General features: G+C 38.3%; 1 non-coding gene across 1 annotated transcript; it reads right to left on the reverse strand.

The window, feature by feature from the left end:
• Positions 1-2,618: 2,618 nt before the first annotated feature.
• Positions 2,619-2,726, reverse strand: LOC112768285 (small nucleolar RNA R71). The gene has a single exon (XR_003185720.1). It is a non-coding gene; the product is annotated as a small nucleolar RNA R71 (small nucleolar RNA).
• Between the last annotated feature and the right edge of the window lie 3,274 nt (positions 2,727-6,000).

The following is a 6,000-nucleotide window of genomic DNA, read 5'->3' on the forward strand; positions in this document are numbered from 1 at the left end:
TTGCTTCATACCAACAATCTCCGTGGGATACGACCCTTACTCACGTAAGGTATTACTTGGACGACCCAGTGCACTTGCTGGTTAGTTGTATCGAAGTTGTGACAATTATGAATTAAGATCAAAGCACCAAGCTTTGGAGCCATTACCAGGGATTGTTCGAGCCTGGACATCACAATTTCGTGCACCAAGTTTTTGGCGCCGTTGCCGGGGATTGTTTGAGTTTGGACAACTGACGGTTCATCTTGTTGCTCAGATTAGGTAATTTTCTTTTTATTTTATTTTCAAAAATTTTTCAAAAATATTTCTAAAATTCTCTCATATGTTTTCGAAAAAAAAAAATAAAATGTTTTCAAAAAAAATTTTTTATTCAAAATTTATAAGAATGAATTCTAGTGTTTCATGAAGCATGTTGAAGCCTGGCTGGCTGTAAAGCCATGTCTAAATTTATTTGGACTGAGGCTTGCGATTTGTTATAAAGAACAATATACTCTCGTGTTAAAGACTAAAGCTTGGCTGGCCATTGGCCATGTCTAGTGTTTTGGACCGGAGCTTTCATTGAAAGCTTGGCTGGCTAGTGAGCCGTGTCTAATTCCTGGACTGAAGCTTTAGACTAACACGGCAAGATTCCTGGAATTCATATTAAAAATTTTGGAATCCTTATTTTTCTTTTTCAAGACTATTTTCGAAAAATATAAAATAAAAATCCAAAAAAAATTAGAAAATCATAAAAATCAAAAATATTTTTCTGTTTCTTGTTTGAGTCTTGAGTCATGTTATAAGTTTGGTGTCACTTGCATATGCATCTTGCATTTTTCCAAAATATCATGCATTCATAGTGTTCTTCATGATCTTCAAGTTGTTCTTGGTAAGTCTTCTTGTTTGATCTTGATGAATTTTTGTTTTGTGTCTTTTCATGTTTATCATATGCATTCTTGAATTCTTAGTGTCTAAGCATTAAAGAATTCTAAGTTTGGTGTCTTGCATGTTTTCTTTAAATTAAAAATTTTTCAAAATTATGTCTATGATGTTCATCTTGACATTCAAAGTGTTCTTGGTGTTCATCTTGAAATTCATAGCATTCTTGCATGCATCACCTGTTTTGATCTAAAAATTTCATGCATTGCATATTTTTCATGTTTTTCATAAAAATTTCAAAAATAAAAAAAATATCTTTCCCTTTTTCTCTCATCAAATTCGAAAATTGAGTTGACTTTTTCAAAAATTTTTAAAATCAAGTTGTTTCTTATGAGTCAAATCAAATTTTCAATTTGAAAATCTTATCTTTTTCAAAAATCAAATCTTTTTCAAAATTTTTAGTTATTTTCGAAAATTCCAAAAATATTTTTCAAAAATCTTTTTCTTATTTTATATCATAATTTTCGAAAATAACATAATCAATTAATGTTTTGATTCAAAAATTTGAAGTTTGTTACTTGCTTGTTAAGAAAGATTCAAACTTTAAGTTCTAGAATCATATCTTGTGATTTCTTATGAATCAAGTCATTAATTGTGATTTTAAAAAATCAAATCTTTTTCAAAACTAATTTCTATCATATCTTTTCAAAAATATCTTCTTATCTTATCTTTTTCAAAAATATCTTTTCAAAATATCTTTCCTAACCTCCTAACTACTTATCTTTTCAAAATTGGTTTTTAAAATTTGTTTCAACTAACTAACTAACTTTTTGTTTGTTTCTTAAATTTTTCAAAACCACCTAACTAATTCTAATTTTCGAAAATACCTCCCCCTTTTTCAAAAATTTCTTTTTAATTAACTAATTATTTTTATTTTTTTTATTTCAAAAAAAAATTTTCAAAAAAAATACTAAATATTTTTCAAAAATTATTTTCAAAAATCACTAACTCCTTTTCAAAAATAATTTTCGAAAAATCCCTCCTTCTCTCTCATCCTATTCTATTTATTCATTCATTAACTAACATCTCTTCCTCACATCATCACCAAATTCGAACCCCCTCCTCTATCTGTGTTCGAATTTCTTCTTCTTCTTTTCTACTAACAATAAGGAACCTCTTTACTGTGACATAGAGGATTCCTCTTCTTTTCTTTTTCTCTCCTCTTTCTTATGAGCAGGGACAGAGAAAAAGGCATTCTTGTTGAAGCTGATCCAGAACCTGAAAGGACTCTGAAGAGAAAATTAAGAGAAGCTAAATTACAACAATCCAGAGACAACTTGATTGAAAATTTCGAACAAATAAAGGAGATGGCAGCCGAACCCAACAACAATGCAAGGAGAATGCTTGGTGACTTTACTGCACCTAATTCCAATTTACATGGAAGAAGCATCTCCATTCCTGCCATTGGAGCAAACAACTTTGAGCTGAAACCTCAATTAGTTTCTCTGATGCAGCAGAACTGCAAGTTTCATGGACTTCCATCTGAAGATCCTTTTCAGTTCTTAACTGAATTCTTGCAGATATGTGATACTGTTAAGACTAATGGAGTAGATCCTGAAGTCTACAGGCTCATGCTTTTCCCTTTTGCTGTAAGAGACAGAGCTAGATTATGGTTGGATTCTCAACCTAAAGACAGCCTGAACTCTTGGGATAAGCTGGTCACGGCTTTCTTAGCCAAGTACTTTCCTCCTCAAAAGCTGAGCAAGCTTAGAGCTGATGTTCAAACCTTCAGACAGAAAGAAGGTGAATCTCTCTATGAAGCTTGGGAAAGATACAAACAGTTGACCAAAAAGTGTCCTTCTGACATGCTTTCAGAATGGACCATCCTGGATATATTCTATGATGGTTTATCTGAGTTATCAAAGATGTCATTGGATACCTCTGCAGGTGGATCCATTCACTTAAAGAAAACACCTGCAGAAGCTCAAGAACTCATTGACATGGTTGCTAATAACCAGTTCATGTACACTTCTGAAAGGAATCCTGTGAGTAATGGGACGCCTATAAAGAAGGGAGTTCTTGAAGTTGATACTCTGAATGCCATATTGGCTCAGAATAAAATATTGACTCAGCAAGTCAATATGATCTCTCAGAGTCTGCATGGAATGCAAGCTGCATCCAACAGTACTCAAGAGGCATCTTCTGAAGAAGAAGCCTATGATCCTGAGAACCCTGCAATAGCAGAGGTAAATTACTTAGGTGAACCTTATGGAAACACCTATAACTCAACATGGAGAAATCATCCAAATTTCTCATGGAAGGATCAAAAGCCTCAACAAGGCTTTAATAATGGTGGAAGAAACAGGTTTAGCAATAGCAAGCCTTTTCCATCATCAACTCAGCAACAGACAGAGAACTCTGAACAAAATGCTTCTAATTTAGCAAATCTAGTCTCTGATCTATCTAAGGCCACTGTAAGTTTCATGAATGAAACAAGGTCTTCCATTAGAAATCTGGAAGCACAAGTGGGCCAGCTGAGTAAAAGGATCACTGAAATCCCTCCTAGTACTCTCCCAAGCAATACAGAAGAGAACCCAAAAGGAGAGTGCAAGGCCATTGACATAAGCGCCATGGCCGAACCTGTGAGGAGAGGAGAGGACGTAAATCCCAAGGAGGAAGACCTCCTGGGACGTCCAGTGGTCAATAAGGAGCTTCCCTCTAAGGAACCAAAGGAATCTGAGACTCATCTAGAGACCATAGAGATTCCATTGCACCTCCTTATGCCCTTCATGAGCTCTGATGAGTATTCCTCTTCTGAAGAGAATGAGGATGTCACTGAAGAGCAAACTACCAAGTTTTTTGGTGTAATCATGAAGCTGAATGCCAAATTATTTGGCATTGATGCTTGGGAAGTTGAACCTCCCTTGTTCATCAATGAACTAAGTGATCTGGATCAACTGACATTGCCTCAGAAGAGACAGGATCCTGGAAAGTTCATAATACCCTGTACCATAGGCACCATGATCTTTAAGGCTCTGTGTGACCTTGGTTCAGGAATAAACCTCATGCCCCTCTCTGTAATAGAGAAACTGGGAATCTATGGGGTGCAAGCTGCTAAAATCTCACTAGAGATGGCAGACAGCTCAAGAAAACAGGCTTATGGACAAGTAGAAGATGTATTAGTAAAGGTTGAGGGCCTTTACATACCTACTGATTTCATAGTCCTGGATACTGGAAAGGAAGAGGATGAATCTATCATCCTAGGAAGACCTTTCCTGGCCACAGCAAGAGCTGTGATTGATGTTGACAGAGGTGAAATAGTCCTTCAATGGAATGAGAACTCCCTTGTATTCAAAACTCAAGGATCTCCCTCTGCAACCATGGAGAGGAAGCAGGAAAAGCTTCTCTCCAAGCAGAACCAACCAGAGCCCCCACAGTCAAACTCTAAGTTTGGTGTTGGGAGGCCACAACCAAACTCTAAGTTTGGTGTTGAACTCCCATATCCAAACTCTAAGTTTGGGGTTGGAGAGTCTCAACAAAGCTCTGCACATCTGTGAGGCTCCATGAGAGCCCACTGTCAAGCTATTGACATTAAAGAAGCGCTTGTTGGGAGGCAACCCAATGTTTATCTAATTTTTATTTTTATTGTTTTTCATGTTTTCTTAGGTTCATAATCATGTGGAGTCACAAAATAAATATAAAAATTGAAAACGGAATCAAAAACAGCAGAAGAAAAATCACACCCTGGAGGAGCATCTGTCTGGCGTTCAGCGCCAGAACAGAGCATGGTTCTGGCGCTGAACGCCCAAAATGGGCAGCTTCTGGGCGCTGAACGCCAGAACAGGCATGGTTCTGGCGTTCAACGCCAGAAATGGCACACAAATGGGCGTTGAACGCCCAAAATGGCCACCAACCTGGCGCTGAACGCCCAGAGTTGGGTACAAAGGCATTTTTACATGCCTAATGGGTGCAGGGATGTAATTCCTTGAACACCTCAGGATCTGTGGACCCCACAGGATCCACTCAGGATCTGTGGACCCCACAGGATCCACTCAGGATCTGTGGACCCCACAGGATCCCCACCTACCTCCACTCACTTCTTCTCACCACTCTCTTTCACACAACCCCACAAACACTCTTCCCTAAAAACCCCTCACCAATCACCTCAATCTCTCTTCCCCACTAAACCTTCACCACTCACATCCATCAACTCTTCCCCATAAACCTACCTCATAAACTCCACCTACCTTTAAAATTCAAAACCAATTTCCCACCCAAACCCACCCATATGGCCGAACCTTAACCCCCTCCCTTCCCTATATAAAGACCTCCATTCTTCATCAAATTTACACAACACAACCCCTCTATACCCTTCTTGGCCGAACCACATCTCCCTCTCCCTCTCCTCTATTTCTTCTTCTTCTTCATCTATTCTTTTGTTTATTGCTCGAGGGCGAGCAATATTCTAAGTTTGGTGTGGTAAAAGTATAGCTTTTTTTGTTTTTCCATTACCATTGATGGCACCCAAGACCGGAGAATCCTCTAGAAGAGGGAAAGGGAAGATAAAAGCTTCCACATCCGAGTCATGGGAGATGGAAAGATTCATCTCCAAAGCCCATCAAGACCACTTCTATGATGTTGTGGCCAAGAAGAAGGTGATCCCTGAGGTCCCTTTTAAACTCAAAAGAAATGAGTATCCGGAGATCCGACATGAAATTCAAAGAAGAGGTTGGGAAGTTCTAACAAATCCCATCCAACAAGTCGGCATCCTAATAGTTCAAGAGTTCTATGCCAATGCATGGATCACCAAGAACCATGATCAAAGTAAGAACCCGGATCCAAAGAACTATGTTACAATGGTTCGGGGGAAATACTTAGATTTTAGTCCGGAGAATGTGAGGTTGGCGTTCAACTTGCCATACATGGAAGAGAACGCACGCCCCTACACAAGGAAAGTCAACTTTGATCAAAGGTTGGACCAAGTCCTTATGGACATATGTGTAGAAGGAGCTCAATGGAAGATTGACTCCAAAGGCAAGCCGGTTCAACTAAGAAGATTGGACCTCAAGCCTATTGCTAGAGGATGGTTGGAGTTTATTCAATGCTCAATCATTCCCACTAGCAACCGGTCTGAAGTTACTATAG

The sequence above is a fragment of the Arachis hypogaea genome, chromosome 17 (genome assembly GCF_003086295.3).
Source record: "Arachis hypogaea cultivar Tifrunner chromosome 17, arahy.Tifrunner.gnm2.J5K5, whole genome shotgun sequence".
NCBI classification, from domain to species: Eukaryota; Viridiplantae; Streptophyta; class Magnoliopsida; order Fabales; family Fabaceae; genus Arachis; species Arachis hypogaea.